Genomic DNA, 24,322 nt, shown 5'->3' on the forward strand with positions numbered 1-24,322 from the left:
TTTCTGAGGCTTGCTGGCCAACCAGTCTAGCAGAATCTGTGAGCTCTGCTTAGTGAGAGACCCTGCCTCAAGGGAGAGGGAGAAGGAAGGGGAAGTGGAGGGGAAGGCAGAGGAGAAGAGGGAGAGAGAGAATTGAAGAAGATAACGGATGTTAATTTCCAGCCTAGATATACATACGCACTGAGCAACAAATAAATATATGCATCTTGGTTCTTAGAACTGTCTTGGTTAGCTCTAGAATTCTGTGTTTATGGAGGTTTTTAACCTCATCTTGGATGATAGCAGAGTTTTTCTTTTTATGACTAACAATGATCTTTATTCCTGAAATATTTTGCATTGTATAATTATCATCTTGAAAACACTCACATTTTCCTAATTCACCTTCATAATAGGAACTTTCTGAACATTATTTTATTTCATCTTTTAGGTATTTGTTCCTTGTGTTGAACGTAGTTTTGTCTTTTCTTGTATGTATGATTGTCCTTCCCTCTACTCCTCCCAGCTCCTCCCCTACCTCCTTCTATCCAGATCCACCCGTTTTCTAAGGGATAGAAAAGGCTTCTAAGGGATAGCAATAAAATATAAAATAAAATAAAATAAAATAAAATAAAATAAAGGAAAATAAAATAGGAATGAAAACCAACACATCGGAATAGAACAAAACATACAGAAAGAAATGAGCCCAAGAGAAGGCACCAGAGAAAGAAACCAACTCATTCTCACTCTCGGGAATCCATAGAGACTGTAAACTGGAAGCCACAATAGATATGCAAATGACTTGTACGGTAAAAAGAAAGAAGGGTACATGTGTGTGTTTATATGTGTGTGTGTGTATAATTAAAAGAAAAGAAGAAGAAAAAAAAGCCCTGACACAACATTTCGATACAACAAACCACCAAAGATGCCTGTTGGTGTTCTGTCCATGGGCATGCCACCTACCCTCAAGAGAAGTTTGTGTCCCCAGCAAGACTCCCTCGGAGGAAACAGTTTTCTGTTTACAAGTCATTATTGATTGGAGTTAGCTTCTGGGTTAGGGGACACATGTGTCCCCTTGTCACTTCAGCCCTAGGATCTCATCTGGAACAGACCCATGCAGGCAGTAGGGCTTTTCTATGTCCCTAGCCTGTCTTTTTGAGAACAAAGGAAATCTGGCATTTCCTTTCTGTCTTGATTAGCAGTAAAGATGAATGAACAGCTTGGTTGCTTGTAATGCAATTCCGTCGTGCTGAAGGAAGCCAGCGTGGTTTATGGCGTCAGGCCCTGTGACATGCCAGCACCAGGTAGCACCTCTTGATAATTCTGGCTTCCATTGCATTGTAGTCACACAATGTCCCACTGTTTGGCACAACATCGAGAGAACTTTGTTGACCTTTCAGCTTCCCTCTAGCTCTTCCAAGGGCTCAGAGATCTGGTGTGTGCAGTCTTTTCAAATGAGTGCCTTGCCTGATGTAATGCCTCAAAAATCCCCTCACGGTTTCTGAGGGAAGCAGTTGCTCTCTGGCGTGTCTGGACAAGCTGACTTACTCTGTGACGCTCTGACCAGCAAGTGTCTCACGGTGCTCATCTTCTCCCTGCGCAGCCCACAGCAGAGTGCATGGGCTCTGTGGCTCATTTCTCTCGGAGACGGAGCAGTAAGGGGACAGTTCACACATGAGTGGAGATGGCACTGGATGGAGCCAGAAACTTTCGGTGTCCAATCCCAGTTCTATCACTTATTTATTGTTTGGGGAAAAAAATCCCTTTTATTCTTAGAAGGTGGCTCTCTCCATTTGGGGTGCTAAACATGAGGGTGATTAAAAAAGACTTAACTGTGCTAAAACAAAAACGCCCTTATCAGGCTTTCTAGCACCTCTTCTCCGTGGTCCTAGCTAGCCAGTTTCTGAGCAGTAAATCGTGTTACTGGACGGTAGTTGTTTCTAGACCTCTCTCCCTCTCCCTTCACTGTCACTCCAGCCTGGAAAATTAAGTATGGAATTTAAATGTTAGCCCTCATTCAAATGCACACACTGTAGGTGGAAAATGTGGGGGAAAAAGGTGTACAACCAACACACATGCATTTTGTGGCCAGAACTTCATCCACCCAGCCCTAGTCATACCAATGCTTAAATAAACGACAGCTACCCCATTTCCAGAAAGGAGAAGTTTGCTCCTCTTGTTACTCCGCCTTCTTAGCTACCATTCAGACTTCTAGCCTCTCACTGGTCTAATATCATCTTCTCAGTTGACTTCCTTAGCTCTTTAGAGGATGTGCTGGCATTCCTGTGCTCCTGCCTCATTCTAGTGTAGATGTCTTTCCGGGTGACTTAGGAACCAGGAGCGAGGGATTGAGAAACCCCTTGGGCAGCCTCTCTCCTCAGACACGTCTACAAGTTTTCCTAGTGTCTGTGGGTCTCAGAGCCTAGAGTTCGCAGGCATCTTCCCCAGGAGGGTCGTGCTGTGTCCCAGCCTTGGGTTCCTGGCTGCCTTTCTACTCCGCACTATTGGTGAGAACTGTAGCCCACCCTCCATCCAGGAAGGGAGAGAGTGAATGGAGACGTTGCAGTCTGCTCTTTTAGATCAATGTCTAGAGCCTGGTGTAACAGTGATTGCATATTTGAGCCCAGTCTGAGCTTCACAGCAAGACTCTGTCCCATCCCTCATTTACCCACAAAGAGAACAGTTTCTGGTGCCGTATGACGTCACCCTTTCGCTCTGCCATTATTGTTACTAACAGGAAGTTGTCATTTCATTTCCTGTAAACAGTGACTTCACTGCTACCAGGCCATGCTGGCATTGCTCTGGCACTCACCCAGAAAGGCCACATGTGTTTGATAGCTAGAGAAAAGTGTAGGTGGGATTTCTAAACCATTAACATTGAAAGCACATTTTCATAATTAAGGTTAGAGGATATATAATAAAACATATAGCCAGTCAGCAAAAACTAAGGGGGGGGAACTAAAAAGGAAATATAATAATACATATACTACAATAGTAGGAATAAGAGAAACAAATGTGAGTACATTGTGTTCTTCTAATAAAACCGTTGGGGCTCACATACATTAAAAAGATAATGTAGAGACAAAGTTCAAAGGTAACGCGCTTGTCTATCATAGTTGAGCCCTGTGTTCAACCCCCAGCACTAGAAAAACAAAAGCCTCTCTGGCTGTATGCTATCTTTAGGAGTGTATGTCAATTGGCATTACACAGAAATTCAGCAATACCTGCTAAATGCTAACTGACAAAGTTGGAAATGGAAATATTAATATTAAAATATTAACATTGAATATAAAAAGTGTAAGCAGTCATAAAGAAACAAGAGTATAAACCCCAGTACAAGTGTAATGTGAATGTCTGTCTTATCATTTAATTAGATTAAGCAAAATCCGTTAGTGCATTTAAAATAATAGAAACACACGAAATAAAACTAAAGTGTAAAAACACAAATAAGCTTTCTCTTAATTATTTTAGGAAAATTTAACAAAATCCTTTCAGAATTGGTTCAGTGAAAAAAAGATATATAATAGAGTCTTTGAGTGACATCAGACTTACTATTAACCAAATAGAAACAAGGTTATTTGTAGATTAACTTGGATTAAGTGCTGTTTTAAAAGCCTTTGTTTACCCAAGATCCTCCTCCTTGCTTCGCTTCTTTGAGTGTACAGATTTTAGTATGATTATCCTATGTTATATGTCTAATATCCACTTATAAGTGAGTATATACCATGTGTGTGTTTCTGCTTCTGTTTTGTTTGTTTTGTTTTGTTTTTTTCAGTGCTGGGCCTTGAACTTGAAGCCTTGAGCATCCTAAGCAAGTACCCTGCTACTGAGCCACATCTCCTGCCCCTCTCTTTCTGCTTCTGGAATACCTCACTCAGGGTGATCTTTTCTAGTTCCCATCATTTGCCTGCAAATTTCATGATTTTCTTATTTTTAATTGCTGAGTAGTATTCCATTGTGTAAAAGTACCACAATTTCTGTATCCATTCCTCAATTGAGGAACATCTTTGTTGTTTCCAGACTGACTATTACGAATAAAACTGCTACCAACATGGTTGAGCAAATGTCCTTGTTGTGTACTTGAACATATTTTGGATATATGCCTAGGAGTGGAATAGCTAGATCTTGAGGTAGCACAATTCCTAATTGTCCGAGAAAGCAGCAAATTTATTTCCAAAGTGGCTCAATCCTCATTCAGAAAGACAAACGGGATAGACCTTGGAAGATGGAAAAAACAGGGAACAAGACAGGAGCATACCACAGAGGGCCTCTGAAAGACTCTACCCAGCAGGGTATTAAAGCAGATGTTGAGATTCATAGCCAAACTTTTTGCAGAGTGCAGGGAATTTATGAAAGAAGGGGGAGATAGAAAGACCTGGAGGGGACTGGAGCTCCACAAGGAGAGCAACAGAACCAAAAATCTGGGCCCAGGGGTCTTTTCTGAGACTGATAACTCCAAACAAGGACCATGCATGGAGATAACCTAGAATTCCTGCACAGAATGGCAGCTCAGTCTCCAAGTGTGTTCCTAGTAAGGGGAACAGGAGCTGTCTCTGACATGAACTCAGTGGCTGGCTATTTGATTATCTCCCCCTGAGTGTGTGTGTGTGTGTGTGTGGTGGGGGGGGGCAGCCACAGAGGAAGACAGTGCAGCCAGTCCTGATGAGACCTGATAGGCTAGGGTCAGATGGAAGGGAAGGAGGACCTCCCCTATCAGTGGACTGGGGAAGGGGCATGGGGGGAGAAAAGGAAGGGCAGGATCTGGAGAAGATGAGGGAAGGGGCCACAGCTGGGATAGAAAGTGAATAAAATGTAATTGATATAAAAAAATTTAATTTGTTTAGCTGACCACAAAAAGGAAGAAAATGAGACATGAGTTGACCACAGGTAGCAACAGAGAAGTACTGAAACTTTTGGGTACTTTTGTGTGTGAGAGAATTTAAAACTTATTTTTACTTATGACACATGAAATTGGACATATTTATGACTACATTCAATGGCTTAACACATGTATATAATGTTGAAAGGATAGGGCCAAGGCAGTCGGTGTATCATCTGCCACATTTCTCCTTTCTTTGTGTTTTGAACAAGAAAAATTCTTTCAATTGCTCTCTGCTTTGAAAATACACAATTATTTGCTGTTAGCCACAGTTACCTGGCTGTGCCAGAGGACATTTGAACTCACTCCTCCCATCCAGAGGCACCCCGTATCTGTTGGCCATCTTCTTTCTCCCCCTTCTATTGCCCTTCCCAGCCTCCGAAAGCGCCATTTCGTTTTCTTCATCTCTCAGCCAACTCTTTTACACCTGAGAAAGTTTGCCTTCCGTCCTCCAGTGCCTGCATTACTTCAGCTCACCTGAGGTTCTCCGGTTCCAGGCACCCTGCAGCAGGTGTCAAGACTTCCTTCTTTACTGTGGCTGAGCAGTGGTGTGTCCACATTGCCTTCTGTGGGTGGACGGCCTCGATGACTGCTGTGAGGCGAGCTGTGACAAGCGTGGGCAGGAGTTCTGTCCTCAACAACACACCTTTCCTTTCCACAGCAATGGGAATGCTGGATCTTATCGGGAGTTTCATTTTTAGCTTTTTTGAGGAAACTCCATTGCGCTTTGCATTATGGTTGCACTAATTTTCATGCCCACTAATGTCGTATGAAAGTTGTCCTTCTTGGCATCCTCAGCCAGCATTTGTTATTTTCGTTTGCTTGTTTGTGAGACAATAGACATTCTAACTGGAGTGAGATGATATTGCACTGTGGTTTTGATTTGCATTTCCCTCATGGTCAGATAGCGCTGAGCTTACAAGTTGGTGTCAAACTCCTTGGGAGAAGCTGGGCAGTTTGGTGAGTCTAAGTTTGCTTTCTTATATGTAGAGTGGAGATGATCCCAGCTAACTCAGAGCATTTCGACGAGAATTAACATCTATATGTAAAGCACTTAGCTGGGTGTCTCCAAGGTCAATGACTGATGGAGACAGCCAGCGTAGCCGCCTCTTCTGTGTACCTGTGAGATGATTAGGGCACCATCAATACGTTAGCACTTTTTACTTGGGGATGAGACAAACAGTGATGTTATACTATCCAGGTTCTGCCTACCTAGAGGACAAGGTTGAGCATTTTGTCTGTATCCATTGGGGAAATATGGCAATGGCGAATGGTTAATTTAGTCTCTGCTCTATAAGGAAAAGCCTGATGCTCCCAAATAAAAAGCGGTTCTGGCCACGGAGAAAGGAACCGTAGGCTCTGCCAATCTGCACGTGCCTGCCACCCTCAGTGGAGAAGCAGATGCAAGAACCCCCACCCCCACCGCTGTCCCCACGGCTGGCGGCCTGCTGAGGGGCACATGCTCCTGGTCCACCGTGCTGGACTTCTCCAAGCCTGTGGCAGTGCCCACTAGCTCCTCAGGCATGGAGTGAAGAAGCAATCACTAAAGGAGTCAGAAAGCAAATTCTAAAAAGAATTTAACGTCCACCTCCCCCCCCCTTCTAATCATCTGTGTTCAGAACTGGGTGTGAATTTTGTGATTTGAGGGAAATAGATGGATTTTAAATGCAGGAATTTTAACTACTACTAGATACCATCTATTTCCCTCAAATCACGAATTTACACCCAGTTCTGAACCCAGATTAGGAGGGGGAGGGGTAGAGTGAGGTATCCCAGAAACAGAAAGACACACATGGTATATACTCATATATTATATTAGACATATGACATAGGATAATCATACTGAAATGTGTACACCTCAGGAAGCTAATAAAAAAGGAGGACTCTGGTAAGATGCTCAATCTTCATTCAGAAAGGCAAATGAGATGGACATCATTAGAGAGAAAAAACAGGGAACAGGACAGGAACCTATCACAGAGGGCCTCTGAGAGACTCTACCCTGCAGGGTATCAAAACATATGCTGAGATTCATAGCCAAACTTTTTGCAGAATGCAGGGAGTCTTATGAAAGAAGGGGGAAATAGAAAGACCTGGAGGGAATAGGAGCTCCAATGCAGGGAATCTTATGAAAGAAGGGGGAAATAGAAAGACCTGGAGAGAATAGGAGCTCCATAAGGAGAGGAACAGAACCAAAAAATCTGGGCACAAGGGTCTTTTCTGAGACTGATACGCCAAAAAGACCAGGTATGGAGATAACCTAGAACTCCTGCACAGATGTAGCCCATGGCAGCTCATTGGCTGGCTCTTTGATCACCTCCACCTGAGCAGGGTAGCGGCCTTACCAGTCCACAGAGGAAGACAAAGAAGCCAGTCCTGATGAAACCTGATAGGCTAGGGTCAGATGGAAGGGGAGGAACACTGCCCCTATCATTGGACTTGGGGAGGGGCATGGGAGGAGAAGAGGGAGGGAAGATGGGATTAGGAGGGGAGGGAGGAGGGGGCTATAGCTGGGATACAAAGTGAATAAACTGTAATTAATAAAAATAAAATAAAAAACGAACAAACAAAATCTATAGACACTATATGCCTAACTACTTAAATAAAATCCTTGTTCAGTTGGGAGGAAATAAGGGAAGATAGTTAATTGATGTTCATTGGTCCCAACAAGAGTTAATGAACCCCTGTTTCCCTTGCCCCAAGACACCATCAAATGTAAGATACTTTCTTAGTTTTTAGTGTACTTTTCTTTGTCCCAGAAAATATCAGCTATGGACTAAGTGTTTCATATTGAATTACTGATATTACTTACATATCCTATTGACATGTAAATGTTAGTGATAGAAGTAAGTAGGTGTAGAATATTTGGGCTCTCTGTGCTATCTCAAATTTTCTATAGCTTTCGACTGCTCCAAAACATACTATTCTGCCAGGCGGTGGTGGTGCACACCTTCAGCCCCAGCACTGGGGAGGCAGAGGCCCTGGGATCTGTGCGTTCAAGACCAGCCTGTTCTACAGACTGAGCTCTAGGACAGCCAGGGCTACACAGAGAAACCCTGTCTCGAAAGAACAAACAAAACAAAATAAACAAATAAAATCCTAAAGATTGCCAGGTCAGGGAGAGAGCTCACCAGTTAAAACCCTTAGCACACAAGTGTGAGGGCAGAGATTTGTATGTCCCAGAAGCCGTGTAAGCGCTTGCTGTGCATGGCAGTGACTTGTAGTTCCAGCCACGGAAGGGCTCCTCAGAGCCATCCGGTCAGCGACATCAGTCATGTTGGCGAGCTCTGGGCTCGATTGAGAGACCCTTCCTCAATGAGCGAGGTGGAGGAGCAGTTGAGGATCCTCCCCAGTATCAACCCTGCACCTCCACATGCATTGGACACACATCCATGTGCACCCTGCACACGTGTGCCCATACACATGAAAACATACACACACAAACACACACAAACACACATACACGCATGCGCGCACACACACTGCACACACACGGAAATGGAAAAAATTACATCTTAAAAATTTTTAATTAAATCTTTTTTTTTTTTTTTTTAATTTAAGATTTAAAGACAGAAGAAGCATCCGCTAGAGAAGCCAAGTTAGGTGTTTGAAGACCTTTACTGATCCCCCACACCACAGCACGTAAGAACATATAGACCCTTCCCCCTGAGGGTGGGCAGCCTTACCAGGCCACAGAGGAGGACAATGCAGCCAGTCCTGATGAGACCTGATAGGCTAGGGTCAGATGGAAGGGGAGAAGGAGGACCTCCCCTATCAGTGGGCTAGGGGAGGGGCATGGGAAAGATGAGGGAGGGAGGGAGAGTGGGATTGGGAAGGGATGAAGGAGGGGGCTACAGCTGGGATAAAAAGTGAATAAATTGTAATAAGTAAAAAAAAAATTAAAAATCTGAAAACAAACAAATAACAACAACAAAACAAAAAGAACGTACAGACCCACTTAGTGGGAAACAGACACTGAAGTCAGTATGTGATTATCTAAACTCTGTCACGTGTTCACAGAGAGCCCTTACCTGTTCTTCACCCACAAAGTTCTTGGCAGTGTCTGATTCCAAGATGGTGAAGGTTTACCATTATTTGTATTCTAGAGCTAATGCCATGTCTGTGGACAGCCATCTTGGCTCAGCTGGCTAATCCAGATGTTCAATGATTCAATCCCCAAACCAGCTGTCAGCTGTCAAGCCGGGAGAGCAGTGACTTGTGTCTCCAAAGCCAGGGCTGTAATCATGCGGTGAGAGTCTAGAGTCTGAGTGTTGCCCACATCACCCATTCAGGGCTTATTCCTTCCTGTACAGCTCACGTGGAAACCACACTGAGGAAAGACATGGGAAAAAGTTCCGACACTTGACACTTGTCTGGTCACCTTGGTGAAATCCAGAAACAAAAATCCCTTTTAAAGCATTTTTGAAAAAAAAAATAATAATTATGCTGGGGTGGACAAAAAGAAGCCATCTAGTTTTGAAGAGCCAACTTGAACAAATTGGAGAATATTCCAGCTGGTCTTAGGACATAGTTTTCCTCCCATTTACCACTTCCTACAGCCACAAGTTTCTGTGTGTTTGGACCCTCCTGAGAGCTGGGGTGATTATCAGAGGAAAGAGGATGGTCGGACAGGAAAGCCAGAAATGGCTCTGCCAGCCTTGTTCCCTGGCCAGGGCCAGGAGGGACACAGTCAGTCACCCTCTCTTCCTTTGCTGCCAGGCTAGCATCAAAGTCACTTAGTCCAGGGAGGCAGACAGCACGGTGGCTTTGTTTCCTAACCCAAGAATTAGGGCACAGCGTCTGACAGCTCATTGCTAAACAGGCCGTATGAGCTTGAGCCTCTCTGAGGAAGTTCAGAGTGAGTGGCCACGGTTGTAGCAGGACCCAGAAATGGGAGCCACGACCTGGTTCTGTTCTGCTGGCAGTGCTGCATCCCCTAGAGGAAAGTGTGGCGATGTCTTAGGAACGGCACCATGAAGTGCCCTTTCTTAGAAGTCTCCAGGGTGGGCATCAATATTAAAGACCCAACCTCGGGAGGATGTCCAAACCCCAGGCTGTCATATCAGGTTGTGGAACCCCAACTCTGGGCTGGAGAGCCTGGAGCAGCGGACCCCCTCTTCACCTGTTAACCTCTGTCCCATAAAGCCGCATCTACCTCCAGCCTCATCTCCTCTCTACCTGTGTGCTCTGTGAATACCCGGGAACCCCTGCAAGGAGAAGGCCTTTTCTGTAGGCGCATCCCCCTCCCCCCATGTGAAGAAGCAGCTGGCCGACTGTATCACATGCCTCTGAGCAGTCACAGAGGCAGGCAGAGGTGCACTGAGGAAGCACAGTGTCACATGCGGCCTCACAGGAAGCTGGCCAGGAGATAGAGAGGACTGCCGAGCTCAGTCGATCCCCCACCCCCCTCCCGGCGGACTAAAGCAGCACAGGTTAGTGTCTTTTTCCTTCTAACACTCCCTCCATGGGGACTCCAAAATACCCACCCGGGTGACCCCCACTTCCCTTGAACTGACTTTGAGTGTGTCTGTGATGAAAAGAAACTGCCCCGGCTTTGAGTGTAAGAGCCTGTGCAGAGCTGGTGACCGCACGTTGTTAGAGGAACAAACCCCGAGCCTCTGCGGTGAGAAATGAAATTCTCAGAATCGCTGGCTTCCTTGTTTGGAACATCTCTGCCTTTAAAAAGAATAAACTTCAGATGTTCGTTAAGTAAGTTATTTTGTGCATTGCAGCTAAGCCGCTTCTCCTTTTTTTTTTTTTTTAACTTATTAGCACAAATCTGAAACAGGGCTTGATCAACTTGTGTTTGCAGACATGTGTGGGGCGTCTGTGAGGTGTTAGAGAAAGAAATACTGTGGCTAAAAAAACATGCTTCAAGGCTATGTGCAAGAGCTTCCTGTTTTATGGACTTTTCAACTCATAAACCTATGAGGTTTTTGGCTTGCATTTCATGATAGAATAACTTTTCGGGCCCATACGTTTCTTTCTGCCCACCCCTCTTCCTTCCTTCCCCTCCTTACTGAGCTGTTGGGGAGAGAAGAGGGGGCAGGGCAGCCTGGGTGTAGTTGGGGAAGTCCTCAGTTTGAGAGGCTGCACAACCTGGACTAAAGCTGAGCTGGTTTGGACGAGCCTCGAGGCTCGGTGGTGACTAGAGCCTTCCGTCCCCTCTCTTGTGCTTCTGACGGTAGAGAAGATTTGGTGAGTCTAATACCATGCCGGAAAGGTGGGCAAAGGGTTGTGGGAGGAGTTCTCCGGAGCACCTAAGCAGCCCGGAACTGATCGTCTGGTGGCCATTGAGGGAATGCTTCCACCAACAGCAAAGTCAACAGAAATTCTGACACAGCGACCTGGCTGCTTCCAGACCTGGAAAGGAAAATGTCTCAAGTCCGAGTCAAGAGGAGGAAGGAGGTCAAGGCATTAGAACAGCTTGAGTTAGCCAGGGAGGTTGTCTTGCTTTTTTTTTGGGGGGGTGAGGGGCTGGGGCTCAGTAGGTAGAGCACTTGTCTTGGGTACCTGAAGCTGGGTTTGATTTTAACGGCAGCACCACATAAACTGGGTGTGGTCATGCTCTGCCTGTAATCTCGGCATCTGAGAGGTGGAGGCTCAGAGGATCGGGACCTGAGGGTCTTCAGTTACACAATGAGTTCAAAGCCAGCCTAAGCTTACAAGAGACCTTGTCTAAAAGCAAACAAATGCATAAACAAATAAATGGCCACAACGAGAGAGGACTAGAATCAGTTTCCTGTTTCCTCTCTCTCTTGGGTCCAGCTTGGGTATCCTAATGTGTCTGTCCTGAAAAACAACAAGGGGTGAAAGGCGAGTGGATTCACGTGTTGTTTACATTCCATTAGTGCAGAATAACCAGGACAGCAATGAAAGTAAAAACTCACTGTTGGTTCTGTACTCGGATTGCAGCATACTTTTCATTTTTTACTATCTCGTTGTGCAAGGAAGTGGAGAGAGAGGAAGCTGGTGCCGAGGGAGGGCTCTCTCCACTGAGATCTGAGCCTCACTGCGTCCCTGACACCATTCCCCGGTGCTGACAGGGGCAGAGCATGATTTCAGGGGTGCGGTGTTGGGGGTGGGACAGGGCAGACTGGGTGTCCCCGACACTGGAGCCTCTGGCACGAATGCCTGACGGAGACAGTGACATGAGAACTGCTACAGGCTGCCCTCCTGTCCCACCCTACCCTAGAGCGTGAGGGGAGGGCTGGCAGCTTAGTAATGGACGGGCGTCCCTTGCAGGAGCACCTCTTCTGGTTCTGCTTTGCTTTGCAAAGTTCATCAGAGAGCTTCCCTGTTCAGGGAGGTTTGTGTTATGCTAATCTGTTGTTCATAGTAGAAAGGGCCGTTTTATTCTGCTACAATGCTTTCCAGGTGGGCCTGATGTCTTCTCTCTCTCTCTTTCTCTGTATATGTGTGTGTATGTTTGCATCATCCCAAAAGCTGTTTCTATTTCTTCTTCTCTCCTTAGGCATTTCTTGGCCTCTTTTCCAGCTTTCTGTTTCCACTGTGTTTGAGATGCCGGAAAAAGTCTATGAAGGGTTCTCCTTACACATCATCCTGACCTCCGGGCTGAACCGGGTCTGAAAGAAAGGTAGATCCAGGAGAGCAGTGTCAGGTCATGCTGGGCGGAGAAGCACTAGTGATTTTCAGTTAGGCAGTACTGCCAAGTTAAACAGAGTTCAGCTTGAAGGTGAAAAGGGAATGAAGTGTCACCTTAAAGCCGGAGAGAAAAACGTTGAACTTTATGAGAGACAGTACAGACACATAGCAGATTCTCTAAAGAAGAAAACCTTCCTTTCCCCCAAGACCTTGACACATGCAGCATCTTTTTCCCAGAATTCCATGTGATATGAGAGTAGCACCGTGAATTAATATCCACAGCCATTTGAGTGGGCCCTGCTATATACGTACTAATTTTGTGATTTCTTGGTGCTAATGAAAAGTTACTGCGTTGAGACCAACTAACTTGATACTTATCAGAGCGTCTGTTTTGATATCATCTGCAGCGACTTTGGTTCCTCTGTACTTGTGCTCATCCCTGCGTTTCATATGTATTTTACATCAACACGCATTAGTTTGTGGTTTAGTAAGACTTTGTGACACTGTGACAAAACTTCTGGCATGAGCTGTGTAATGGGGGAATAATTTATTTCGGTTCACAGTTGTGAAGATCTCAACCTTCGAGTTGGCTGGCTGCTGTACTTGTGACAGGACCACTGTGGAGTTAGAGAGTGGCCAAAGGAAAGACGTTCACGTCTTGGTAGCCAGGAAGCAAAGAAAGAGACAGGAAGAGGCTGGGAATAAAGCATGTCTTTCTAGGTCCCAATCTTAGTGGCCTGATACCTATAAGTAGGTCCCACACCTACTGTCTACCGCATCCAATAATGCCACCTTTTACGAGTCCGTCATGGGATTAGTCCATTGATGAAGTCAGAGCTGCCATAATCCAGTCACATCTCAACGGTTTCAGCTCTGGCCTGCCACCCTGGGGGCTAGGCTTCTGATGCATGAGCTGAAGGAGGAACACCTCAGGTCAAAGCCACAACGTGGCTTAAAAGGGAGTTGTAGAGTTATAGTAAGGTGTGTGTGTGTGTGTGTGTGTGTGTGCGCACACACACACACTCGTGGTTGTATGTGCATGCAAGAGTGAGTAAGTGTATAACAAATCCCTTAGGGATTTTATTTGCTCAGCTAAAAATCATTAGAAGAGCTGGCCATCGCGGCACATGTCTTTAATCCCAGCACTCGGGAGGCAGAGGCAGGTGGATTTCTGAATTTGAGGCCAGCTGCCCAGGCTACATGGTGAGACTCTGTCTCAAAAGAACTGAAGCATTATTAGATGGTACATTGGAGTCTACAATTGCCTGAACCTCGCTTAGTCTAAGATGCTATACACGCGTATGTAAGGACTCATTTGGCGAGGTTGCCAGCAGACGCTGCTCTCCTCTGTGGGTACTTTTACGGGTCTTCTTTGATCTCCAGTCCAGCAGTGGGAAGATGTGGTCTTCCTTAAAGGCAGTAGAAGTCTGTAGGGAGGTTCTGACTTCAGAGGTACAGGTCCAGGTCCAGCAGAGGCACTGCCCAGGACTTCACCAGCTCACTATGCAGAAGGCTGTGCGGAGGGAGCTGTCATGGCAAGAGAACCGATGCCCCCACTTCTCCCCACAGCGGGACTTCTGGGAAAATAATACAAATTCCACAGCTCACTGAAACGAACATACTTGGTGAACTGCCACCAGGATTTCTCCCAAAACCTCTCTCACAGAGCTCTGTGTCTTCCTGCCTTCTCCTCACCCCTTCCTCCCCATTTCTTTTTCCTCCCAAATGCCTCCCTTGCTACTGCATGCCTTTTGCCTTCTGAAGGCTCAAGACAGGACCTTTATGTGTAGATGGTGTGTTTCCCTTTGTAGCTGTTCAACTCAGAACATTTAACAAACTGCCTTGTAAAAAGGGAAGCAAAGCAATGGCCGATGAGCAGAGCTACCAAAATTAAAATGTTGGAGAGGCTGTGCCCAAGGGAAATAATTTGGAAAAAGTAATTAGTATAAGATAGATCTGGATGAATCAGCTAGGATGAATAGGTTACTCAATTTTTTTTCTTTTAAAGATTTATAAGGAAACAGTGGTAAGAGAGGACTTGAAAAAGCCAGAGGTAATTTGCCCTAAAAGACACAAATGTCAGGTTATTGAAAAACTATTTTTCCCTTCCTCAATGCCAGGAACATCTGGCTGTGGGGAAAGTTTAGGAAAGAGGCTTGCAGATGGTCTTGTTATTATTTAAAACTTAAGGAAGCGAATAGAAAATAGAATTTTTTTAAGAGAGAGAGAGAGAAAAAAAAACAGACTTTAGGAGGTGGCCCACCTTGCCATTTTTAAATTTGGCAACAAGTGACTTGTCAGAAGTTAGAACAGCTCTTTAATGATGTTCAGGCCTAGGACAAGGCTCCTCATCCCAGCACTGATCACTACACAAAGGACTGATGCGGAGGTGCCCAGGAACTTGGAGTCTGGGTACAGGTGCCTCTGTGGTATCTAAAAACCTGACTCATGCCTAGTGGGGAGTAGTAGATCAAGAGGTTAGGGGTTTGGCCAAGTAACCTCTGCTTGCTACTGCTTCCTTCTACATGCTCCTGGCAGACAGCGATGCAATGGTAATCTTGTGGGCCAAAACCAAATCCATCTTACCCAGACAGAGCCTCTGCGCAACAACCTGGAGAAGAGGAATAGCTGACAATGGGCCCAGGGCAGGAAAATAGACCGAGTCTCGTGGACACAGGTGTGGATCGAAAAGGCCAAAGCTGTTGTAAAGTGTAGGTGAGTCTCAGGGTTTCCTGGCCTGGATGAAGCTGTCCTCAGGAGAGCCAGTCATCCTCAGCATCGATTCCACCCGCTGCTGGTTCCACCTTCAGGAGCCTGAAGCAAATTCCATTATCTCAGGAGATGGTAATCTGGACGGTAGGCATGGCTGGTGGAAAGAACTGTACGTGTGCATATGCCCAGCAGCACCTGGTGAATTTTCACGAGGGTTAGCCGTCCCGAGTCTAGGGCTTCAGGACCCATTCCGTGAGGGGTGAATTTGAAGACGTTGCTGATCTGCCTCTAAACCAGCTCCCATTTGGACTCAAGTGTCTCTTTCCTCACACTCACAACGCAGATCTTGTCTCTAACCCTAGAAAGCATGAACCTGTCTGTCCAGCTTTCTTGGCCTTTGTAAGCAACATTCCTTCCTCGAGGCTGTGGGGTAGGGGACTCCTCTGGAATGAGGAGGGTCTTCTGACAGCTGTAAGGCAGAGGCAAGTCGTAGAATTCCTGTGTGGCCTCTTCCAAGACAAAAAGTCTGGGGAAGATAAGATGCTTCATGACCTGCCTGGGGGAAATCCTAGCTTCTGGGGCCTGTCTTGGTCAGGAACTGCAGAGGAAAGGTGTACATTCCAAAAGCACAGCCTGCTGGGCGCGGTGGCACATGCCTTTACTTCCAGCAGGAGCAGGTGGATCTCTGTGAGTTCAAGGCCAGCCTGGTCTACAAATTGAGTCCAGGACAGCCAGGGCTACACAGAGAAACCTTGTCTCAGAAAGAAAAGAAAAGACAAAAGCACAGCCACTCTTCGGGGTCCTTCCTGAGCAAGCAGCAGCCTCTTCTTGGTGCTATTCTTCCTTCTCTGTTGCTCTTCTCTAAAACATCACAAGCCAGCTGGAGAGATGTCCCGGGGCGTGAGAGCACCAGCTGCTCTTCTAGAGGACCCACATCGATACCAACACCCACCCAGTTCACAACTGTCTGGAAAGTCCAGTCCCAGGGGATCCAACGCCCTCTCTTAACCTCTATCAGCAACAGGTACACAAATGGAGTACATACATACATGCAGGCAAAAAAGATACCTATACACGTAAAATAAATAAAGCAAAATGCTACGAGCAGTGTTTGTGTGTGTGTTGGGGCGGGGAGGAAGGGGAGATGCTCGGGGTCAGGGCTGGAGGTGTCCTGGTTGCTCTCCAGCACAGACTGAGGTAGACTGGCTGGCCAGGAAGCTGCAAGGGTCCTCTGTCTTCAGCCTCTGCAGCCGGCACTGAGATTACAGGCGAGAACCTGTAATTTTAAAAGTGGGTCCTCAGGCTTGGGGAGCCAGCGCTCCCCATCTTCCCTGCTAGCAAAGAAAACAGGACGCTTGCAGGCTCTGCCGGTAAAACTCTTTAGATCCTGGGTTTTACTGCATAGTTATGTTTGGTTTCTGCTTTTTTTTTTTTTTTTTTCATTTTTCCTTCCTTCTCTTCACCCACTCTCTCCTTCCTTTCTTGACATTTCCTCTTATGATTGCCTTCCATCTAGACCTTCTCTTCTAGTTGAAGGCTGTGGACCATGCTCTAGTGCTAAGAAACACTAAGAAGTAACGAAGAAATGCTACATGATTTTTTTTTTCATTGTTTTTTGAAACAAAGTCTCTGTGTAGCCCAGGCTGGTCTCAAATTCACCGTTTCCTGCCCCAGCTTTCTTCTACGGGGATTACAGGCATGCATCACCATACCCAGCTGTCTTAATGTACACTCTTGGAACGCTGAGAGTCGTAACTGCTAAGAAGTAAACAGGAAAAGAAAGGAAAGCGGCACAGCGGTAGGCCTGTGGATTTAAGTTGGTTGATGGGGTAATGGTCCTGAGAAGACGGAACAGACTTGGGAGGAGTAGGAGAGGTTGCTGTGCAGGTAAACGGCATGGGAGAAAGCATAGGCCAGAGAGGCAGGATCCTCTCTGCAAGCTCAGGGAATCACCAGGGGTGACTCAGGCAGAGTAAAGGAGGAAGTCCTTGTTGGAAGCAGAGTATGGAAGGTCTGCCAGGCCAAGGGACTCTGCCTTCATTCAAAGTGAGAAGTAACTTTAGAGAACTCTGGGTGGTGGAAGGAAGCCTTCTGGCCTTACGTACCGCCCAGTAGACAGTGGGAGTGCAAGAGTAAGAAAGAGGAGGTTAAGGATTCTGCGTGCAACGCCAGGGAGAGAGGAAGGTGCCGCAGGCCAGGGTGGCAGCAGCAGGGGCGAGGAGGTGTAGAGGCTGGACATTTTGAAGGTCGAAACAATAAGAGCAGCTGACGAAAGAGCTCAGTTGGGAGCACCTGAGTTTTGCTCCTGGCACATGGGGAGTCATGTGGCTCACAGCTGCCTGTAACTCCAACTATGTGGGACCCAAAGCCCCCGTCTGGCCTTCTCGGGCATTGCGCTCACGTGCATATGCTCACACTACACACATAATTAAAATTAAAATCTTAAAAAAAAAATCAGTATGATGAACTGTTGAGTTCAATAAAACTTGGAGGAGAGAGGAGCCAAGAAAAATTCCTAAAATTTGGCCAAAGCACATGAAAAATGGAAATGGCATCAAAAGGCAATGAAGGCAGGAGGCGGGATGGATTTAGGATTGGGGAGACATCAAGGTTCAGAGATTATTGGGTTTGACACACCTGTTTGAGGTCCAGGTGGAGGCTGGGATATGTATGCTCATACTTTAGGTTCTTTCAGGACCTAAAAGGGCTCTAAAAGAACCTGATCTTTCTCAGTGGTCTCAGTGGATGGTGTCGGTCCTGAATTAACCTGTAACCAAGGAAGCACTTGGAGAGGTGGGGGAGGGGGACTGGCGAAGTGTCTTGTGATTTGCTTGATTTCTGAGAGTGAGTTCAGAGAGAATTCTTTGGGGGTAAGTGGGGAGAAGGCATGCTTCTTGTCTCAAGCACTGTCATTTACCCTTTAATCGGCAACTGACTGCATCATTCTTGATTTAAGAAACAAAAGTCCGAGTTTTAACAAGACTGGCAAAAGCAATGACTACTAAGTTCAGCTGTCCTTTGCTGTTGTGAGAAAGAACAGAATAGAACAGAATAGAACAGAATAGAAAGAATAGAAAGAAATGTCAGAAGGTTGAGACTTTAACATCTATGTAAATGCTTATATTAAAGATAATTAGAGTTGCATTTATCACAGACATTGTGCAGTTCAAAGATTTAAGGAAATAATCTTAAGTTATTTTCCTACGGAAAGGGAGGTGTGTTATGTCATCCGGGAAGCTCTGAGTTCTGAGTCCATGCAAAAACTGTTAACTTGCATTTTGAAAGTCACTTTTTTGTCTTTGCTTTTTAACTAGCTTGTGTGAAGCCCAGTATATGTGTGTATACACCAATGATTCTAGCACTTGGGAGGCGATGCCAGAAGGATTGTGAGTTTGAAGCCAGCTTATCTACACAGCCAGACCTTGTCTCAACAACAAACAACTAAACAAATGAAAACCAGTTTATGGACAAAACCCAACTATTTTAAATTAATACTTACTTAGCACAGTACAACAACTTCTGTTGGCATTTCTTCATTGGAACAGATCAAGTTAGAAATTCATACTGTCAAGTTTGTCTGTACATGATCTCATTAGACCGTTAGCCTGCGCAGAAGGCAGGTGCTATGTGAGTCTTGTTTACTGACGTGAAAATTGCCTCAGTGAGGAAATGACTTGACTGAATTCCACAGGTCTCTGTGTGCTCAGAGCTCTCCCCATCCACTTCCCAGAAGCACAAAGTGAAGCAAATTGGAGCATTTTAGTAGTTTGAAAAGCATTTTGTAGTTTTACGTGTGCACCCAAATGGCATTGCAGAATGACCTTCGTGATAAGCCTAAAATGATGTGGAATTCACACACTTTGGGTAGTTGCTCCTAGGTGGGAGGGCCCATGAGTAGCATGTTTTCCTTGTCCTCTGGCCCCTACAGCGATGGGCACCTTGGGTGTGATGCGGGCTAGAGCATGCTGGTCAGTCAGATCCACAGAGCACCTGAGAGCATGCTGGTCAGTCAGATCCACAGAGCACCTGGCCTGTCTCCCACAAAGGCCTTTAGTTCCTGTTATCCAGCGGCAGTGTCCCAGTTTGAGTACTCAAATATATCTGGCAATGGGGGTGCTGTCAGGAAAATGCCCCAGGGAGATCTGAGTGAGGCTCTGCAGGCCTTGGAAAGAGTCCAGGACGCAGAGGCTCTGGCCTCAGCACAGGGCGTGGGGAGGAGAGCTGGATTCCATCCCCTACGCAGGCCGGAGTTCTGCAGGGAACCAGGTCAGCATCAGAGCCTCAGTGGCAGCGTCCTCCCGGGGGACAGGACGTCAGGAGGGGCAGTGCTGTCTGCAGCTGGTGTTTGTTCTTGTTCGCCCTGATGCAGAGATGCTTCAAAGCCAGTCAGCGTACCGTCTGCGTCTTCTGTTGCCTGAGCAAACTGTACGGTCCCCAAGACGTCTGTAATTCCACAGCCGAGAGACCGGTGCCAGGCAATGCTCTGGGACCAAGTTCCAGCATGAGACACAGACTAGTTAGGAAACTTGTGTGTGGCCTCTGTCCTACCCTGAGAAGATGAAAACAAAGCACTTTTGTGAGCAAGGGACAAGAAATTTCCACCGAGGTCCAGGATGGCAAAGCTGAAATCTGCAATCGTATCTCTAGTTGGCTGTTTCTGTGGCACCGCCTCTTCCACAGCAGCCCAGGCTATTCCACACTTGCTGGGAGATGGCTGTATGACTGTCATGACTATGAAGATGACAGAGGTGAAGCCCCTCCCCTAGGCATAATTTAGATTCCTGTGTTTCCTGGCCTCAGTTTTTAAAAGATTTGAATTCAGCAGAAAATGTTTCTCTGCCCCTGTGTGCGCTTTCTGCTGTTCAGTCGTACTTGCTGTGGCCAAATGTTTGCCTTTTGCAGCTACAAGGGAAGTTTCCAAAGTTGGATATATTTCTGAATGGGCAACAAACCCACTTTTTTCTTTTTCTTTTTTTCTAACGTTCTCTCACAAACTTAGTAAACCTAAATGGTGAATCCCAGGGCTGTGTGAAGAATCTTTGTGCCTGTCCCAAAGCACCCAACTAGCTTTCAGATGGTGATGGATACATTGTTTGCTTCTTATGGGGACTTTGAACTGAAATCTATAAACTAAACAGAGAAACAGTGTTCTGGGGCTGGAGAGATGCGTTGGTGGCTAAGAGCACTTGCTACTCTTACAGAGGACCTGAGCTTGGTTCCCAGCACCCACATGGTGGCTCACGACTGTCTGTAACTCCCGTTTCAGAAGATCCAATGCCTTCTTCTCCCACAAACACAGGCACACATGTGGTACACAGATATCCATGCAGGTACAAGACGTAAAATAAAAAATGTAAATAACTAAAAAGAAAATACTGCTTCTCTGTCTTTACTAGCCCCTAGAAGGAATTTTGCATTTCCTTTGATTGTGAACATAGCCAGCAAACTATGGTAAAACTAGGAGCCCTTGTGACATCACTTTCTACAGAAAATTGAAAATGTTTTATGTGACAGGTTAGCAGGCAGCTGATAGGACAGTGGTGATCTAAACCCTTGAAATTCAAGCTCTTAAATAAAACTCCTCATTCAGACTCACTGTGATAGAACAAGTGTTTGTTGGTGCAGCTGCCCTCCCTGTCTGTGGTATGGACTTAATGATTCATTTTGGTGAGGGAAGCACAAAAGAGAGGATGGAATGCTCTTCTGAGATCAAGTTCTAAAGAGACTTCCAAAGCTGGGCTCTGTAATCCCAGCACTCAGGGAGGCAGAGGCAGGCGGATCTCTGTGAGTTCGAGGCCAGCCTGGTCTACAAAGCAAATCCAGGACAGCCAAGGCTACACAGAGAAACCCCGTCTCTGAAAAACCAAAAGAGAAAGAGAGAGAGAGAGAGACTTCTACTTCCATTTTGGGGGCTTTTACTCACTGTCTAGATGACTCTGAAGAAAACAACCACTATGTCATGAATGACTGTCCTATAGAGAAAACTAAACACCGCTGAGCCAAGGGAGGCAGCTTGCCAACAGCTGGGGGAGAGACAGGGATTGGGCTGGGCTGGGCAGAGAGGGAATCCTGACATGTGTAAGCTTGGAAGCATTCTCTCCATTGGTCAAAGCTTCAAATGAGATTCTGAATCTGGGTGACACCTTGGCTGCAGTCTTGTGACGGAAGTATGCAGCTCGGCTGTGTAGAGAGATCCCTGCCCATGGGCTCTGTGCTGTAACGCAGTGGACCTGGCTTACATGCTCAGTTCCGGACCAAGTTACTGCACACCAGTAGATTAATTGGTGCGTATTATAATCGCAGACATCCCTATGTATTGTTTATATATTGTTTCCGCTTTGAACTGTAGAATGTAATAGGCAGTCCACTAGATCTTCCGCAAGGAAACACATATACTAGTGTATAACTAATTGTTCTTTTAAACATTTTGATGCCATGAAGCTCCGTCATTGAAATTTCTCAGTTCTTAAAGTCTTCAGGGTTTCTGGATAACTCAAATTAAAAATCAATCCTCTAACAAGAAGAAATATTAGGAGGGCATTGGTGTGTGTTACAGCTGTTTCTGTCATAGGAGATTTATAGATAGAAGCTGAATTTCCTAGCGTAATCAGCTCTGAGAAACACTGAAAGATTAATATGAAGACGGCCGTTTTCTTGCAGGTGAGGCTGACATCTGAGATGTCTAACAGCTGGTGGGAGGGAGTGCTGGTCAGCCAGACAATGCCAGCGAGTGCTGGTCAGCCAGACAAGTGCCGAATAACAAGCAGTGGGTAGCAGTGTGGTGACTCAGTGTGGGAGGGCAGATACCTGTGAGTCTGCATGCGCGCCCCTCCAAACTCTCCTGCTGGAAAGAGGGCACCTGTCCGAGCTGCCTCCCTTTCTGCCTCAGGCCTGCGGGTTGTGGTCTCCCTGTTGGTGGTTTAGAAGATGATTTTGAGAACTATGGATAAGCAGTTCTGTGTGTAAATAATTATTACTTAAAATATGCCTCACAGGGGGGAAAATAATGCCGTATGACAGTCAAGGCTGGGTGGCCCATCCATGAGTGTACGCTCCTGTAGCCCAGGCGGTGGAGACAGCAGGACCAAGCATTCCTCCTCAGCTACCTAAGACCCTGTTTCAAGAAACCCAAAATAAAAGTAACATAAAATAAAAATCATGGATATAGTTATTAAATTTTACTAGGATGGCACACAAATGTATACTTATGTTTCTCTAGATTAGATAAAGAATAAAAACATTAAGCAAATTATAGCTACATATCACTTCCTAAAGAGGATGACACAGTCTTAGAAATGCATTGTGGGTGATTTCATCCTTACGCTGACATCACAGAGCGCACTTACACAAAATGCGACCTCACCAAGCAACACTGACTAATACCTGACAGGACCACCACCATCTCCCTGTGCTCTCGTCACTGACTGCAATTGTCATGCATGACATCTCAGTATTGTGAAATTGTCACAAAATTATGACGTTCCCTGTTAATGCCTGAAGTTGGGAAATCACTGCCTTAAGAAAGCACCAAGAGGCTATATATGTATAAACAGCAAGAGATAATCAGTTGAGGGGCTGGAGGGATGGTTCAATGGTTAAGAGCAACTACTGCTCTTCCAGAGGACCTGGGTTCAAGTCCAAGCACCCACATCCAGCAGCTTACAACCACCCCATAAGTCTGGGTCCAGATGGATCCAGCACCTGTCTTCTCCTTGGGCACGTATCTACAGACAGATGCACACACATGCACATAATTTAAAATGAAAAAAATAAATGTATATATTTTTAAAGAGAGCTAATCAGTTGAAGGCTGTGGCTTGAAGTTTAATGAGGTTACATAGGGGTGTTTTGCAACCGAGGAGGCCCAGGTTGGAGGGAAGGATTCCCTGTGCTTTCTGCCTCCCAAACTTCCAGTAAGGGGCACACACTGCCCGCTTTGTCTCCCCTTCTGGAGCAGAGGGAAGGGGGTGGGCAGTGACTCGGGGACCCAACAGGCTTCCTCTTTGTTCTCTCACCCGCAAAATGCAATTCCATTTAATCCAATTCCACACATTCCAAGGCCGAATGTCTTGTTGGTGCTGAAGTCGTCCGAAGGGTAGTACCTCATTCTACAAAATCCGGCGTCGTGGCCACACCAGACCTGGCCAGGTCATGTTGACACAGGCTGTGCTAGAAGCAGAAAAGATAGCTGGCGTGTGAAGGCTCGGTACGAAGAGCGCGTTGGAGGGCTCTCTCGAGCGGGAGGCCATGCAGAATGGATGAGAACAAAGTATGACAGCCTGCCGGCGTCAACCCCATGAGGAGATGAAGCCTAACCTAAAACAGTGTTTTAACGTTAGTGTTAAAACGACGTTTTAGATCTCTTAGGTTCTATAAAATATATACCTGAAGTTGAACTTGTCTCGTGTTGCCTTTTGAAACGTAGCTGTGTTGTACACTGCCTGGCGTATGCTTCTCATGGACAGGGCTGCAGACAGCCGAGAGCCCCCTGTGTGGGAGCGTCGTGGCTGTAAACCGATGGTGCTTATCTGTGGCTCTTTGCCCCTTCCTTGACGTCTAGGTTTGCAGGTTCGTTGGTTTTCTGCACACCTTGTAACTCACTGGACCTCAAGCTCTGTGTGCACAAATCCCTCCCGTGAAAGCTGGCCCTGCTCCTTTTAAAAAAAAAAATTTTTTTTTTCAGTTCTGATTGATAGCTCCGACATGCAATAGTCTGTTTTGTTCTTTCTTCTTTTTAATATATATATATTCTTTTTAATATATATATATATTAACATATATATATATATGTTATGTGCAATGGTGTTTTGCCTGCATGTATGTCTGTGTGAGGGAGTAAGATCCCCTGGAGCTGGAGTTGTAGGCGGTTGTGAGCTGCCATGTGGGTGCTTGGAATTGAACTCAGGTCCTCTGGAAGAACAGCCAGTGCTCTTAACCACCGAGCCACCTCTCTCCTGCCCCTGTTCTGTTAGGTCTTACTGTTAAGTATTGCTCAGGTATATTTATATTTTATGCGTCCCACCCCAGTTGAGACAAGCGCGGCCTGTCTGGACCAATACAGATAAATCTCCTGTTTTCAAAGTGTCTAGTCCTTTCCCACACTTTCACCGGAGTGAGCTTGAAAACCGCCTTGGTACCGTTGCTCCAACAGCT

General features: G+C 46.0%; 1 protein-coding gene across 5 annotated transcripts in view; it reads left to right on the plus strand.

The window, feature by feature from the left end:
* Wipf1 (WAS/WASL interacting protein family member 1) overlaps positions 1-24,322 on the plus strand; it is a 105,831-nt gene that overhangs the window by 33,373 nt on the left and 48,136 nt on the right. The window contains exon 2 of one of the 5 annotated variants that reach the window (XM_060390443.1): positions 8,414-8,494. The exons of 2 other annotated variants lie outside the window; for them this stretch is intronic. The gene's annotated coding sequence lies outside the window, so the exon portion shown is untranslated. Of the gene's footprint in view, positions 1-8,413; positions 8,495-10,059; positions 10,285-10,905; positions 11,051-24,322 lie in introns of those variants that run through there. 2 more of the 5 variants (XM_021649950.2, XM_021649949.2) reach the window with 2 other exon arrangements.

This window comes from Meriones unguiculatus, chromosome 8, assembly GCF_030254825.1.
Source record: "Meriones unguiculatus strain TT.TT164.6M chromosome 8, Bangor_MerUng_6.1, whole genome shotgun sequence".
NCBI classification, from domain to species: Eukaryota; Metazoa; Chordata; class Mammalia; order Rodentia; family Muridae; genus Meriones; species Meriones unguiculatus.